The following is a 2,734-nucleotide window of genomic DNA, read 5'->3' as shown; positions in this document are numbered from 1 at the left end:
ACCCTTATCTGAGAGGCTTACTTCTAGTGCCATACTACTTTTCATCTCTGAACTATTTATTTAATAAAGTTTATGATGGAACACCATTACAGTATTCAGATTATTTATTGGCAAGTAGAACAGAATCAACCTAATGCTCAGGACCCTGGAGGTTTATCTTTCCCCTCTACAGAGAATTTGCCAGTTGGGGAAAAAAAAAAGATTGAACAGTATTTATACAGACTTAGTCCTTGAATTGAGGGTGAACCTGTGATTCCTTGAACTCACCCGGGTGAGGCTACACCAAGGGAGGTGTTGTCTGGTGTTTAGAGCATGGATTAACAAGTTAAGGAAGTTTTATAACTTTAAAGCTCTGCTCATATATGAATTATCTAAGTTTTGCTGCCCACTCTATTATGGACATTGAGTAAAAACCAACATCTCTACTCAACTATTCAGGTAGAAATTATAATTTTCCATTTCCTTTTTTTTCTTCAGTTCCTATGATGTGGATCAGGAGATGTAAAAACAAACTATTATACTGTCTATATCAGCAGAGGATATGTGTTTATTTATTTCAGATAATACAAGGACTAGGGGGACGCACATGAAGTTAGCAAGTAGCACATTTAAAACAAATCCCATGCCCTTTTGAATTCCGTTACTGTTTTTATCTTCCCTGCATCTTCCGGGAGGGCATTCCATGTATCCTCCACTATTTTCATGAAGATATTTCCTGATGTTGTTCTGAGTCTACCCCATTAGAGCTTTCTTTCATGATATCTAGTAGGGGTGTGAATCATGTGATCGATCGTCTTAACGATCGATTTTGGCTTGGGGGGGAGGGAAATCTGATCGTCATGTTTTGTTTTTTTTTTAAAATCGTTAAAAATCGTAAATCGGGGGAGGGCGGGAAAACCGGCACACCAAAAGAAGCCTAAAACCCACCCCGAACCTTTAAAACAAATCCCCCACCCTCCCGAACCCCCCCAAAATGTTTTAAATTACCTGGGGTCCAGTGGGGGGGGTCCCGGCACAATCTCCCCGCTCTCTGGCCACCGCTGCATTAAGAGAAATGGCGCCGGTGGCCCTTTGCCCTTATCATGTGACAGGGCAAAGGTAGCGCCGGCGCCATTTTGGTTCCTGGCTCCCGACGTCATGCGTGCAGATCACCCCCGGACCCCCGCTGGACCCCCAGGACTTTTGGCCAGCTTGGGGGGCCTCCTGACCCCCACAAGACTTGCCAAAAGTCCAGCGGGGGTCCGGGAGCGACCTCCTGCACGCGGGCCGTATTGCCAATATTCAAAATGGCGCCGGCACTACCTTTGCCCTCACTATGTCATACGGGCGCCATTTCTCTTAACGCAGCCGTGGCCAGAGAGTGGGAGATTGCGCCGGGACCCCCCCACTGGACCCCAGGTAATTTAAAACATTTTGGGGGGTTCGGGAGGGTGGGGGATTTGTTTTAAAGGTTCGGGGTGGGTTTTAGGGTTGTTTTAGTGTGCCGGTTTTTGGGGGAGGGGGTGCCCTACCCCCTCCCCCATTTACGATTTTTTTGACGATAAATCGGGGGAATTGTTATTGTATCGCGGCTCTAACGATTTTTGACGATTTAAAATATATCTGACAATTGTTTTAAATCGTCAAAAAACGATTCACATCCCTAATATTTAGTTCTACAACTTTTTTTTTCCATTGGAAAAGGTTTGATTCCTGGGCATCATCAATTCCTTTCAGATATTTAAAAGTCTCTATCATATTTCCCCTCTCTCTCTTTTCTCTTGGGTATACATATTCAAGTCCTTCAGTCTCATTTCATAGGGCTTTTGATGCAGACCCAGCACCATTTTGAACTGCTTCCATCCTTTCTCCTTTTTGAGGCACGGTCTCCAGAACTGAACACAGTATTCTAGGTGAGGCCTCAGCAGAGACGTATACAGTGGCATTATCATCCACCTCTTTTTTTCCTGCTGGTTATGTCTCTTTCTTTGCAGCCTAGCATCCCTCTGGCCTTAGCCACTGCCTTGTCACATTGCTTCACTGCCTTCAGATTGTCGGACACTGTCACCCCGAGGTCTCTTGCCGTGCACATGAGTCTTTTGCCCCATCAAACACAGCTCCTTTGGATTTCTGCATCCCAAGTGCATGACTCTGCACTTCCTGGCACTGAAAGTGAATCCCAGCTGCCAAACTTTCCACCGCTCCTCAAGTTTTCTTACGTATTCCCAACATGTGCATCCTGTCTCTTGTACAACAAGCACTGGACTCCTAGTGCTTTCTGATATTCTTTTCTTTTTCTTTCTTTGTTCTTCCTTGTTTGGAGGGGGAGGGGGCAGGTTTGAACCTTGATCCAGTGTAACCTCCTCCTGCAGCTAGGCAGCACAGCTCTGCTCAGGGGAGGGGGAACTCTTTATTTTTTTCTATTATTTACATTATCCTTATTTAGGTGTTTGATTAATATAATCTGTGCTTTCATACAATGTGCAAAAGACATTTGAAAATCATTTATTTTATGAATAATTACAAGCAGAGGTGACTTGGCCGCGAATCTAGGTGTCTTCTAGCAATGTGCATTGGCTATATTTTGTTACTTTATGCGCATATATATTTTTTTATGCACGTAAAATCATCTTTACTCACATAAAAGCAAGTTTTTGCTTGTACAGAATTGCATGTTTATTTATTTAAAAACATTTATTTCCCGCCTATATCAAACCAGTTGTTCTAGGTGGGTGCCTTTAAAAGTGCATTTTAT

This window comes from Rhinatrema bivittatum, unplaced genomic scaffold (assembly GCF_901001135.1).
Source record: "Rhinatrema bivittatum unplaced genomic scaffold, aRhiBiv1.1, whole genome shotgun sequence".
In the NCBI taxonomy this organism is placed as follows: Eukaryota; Metazoa; Chordata; class Amphibia; order Gymnophiona; family Rhinatrematidae; genus Rhinatrema; species Rhinatrema bivittatum.
The sequence above is the reverse complement of the archived record's forward strand: the minus strand, read 5'-3'. Positions refer to the sequence as shown.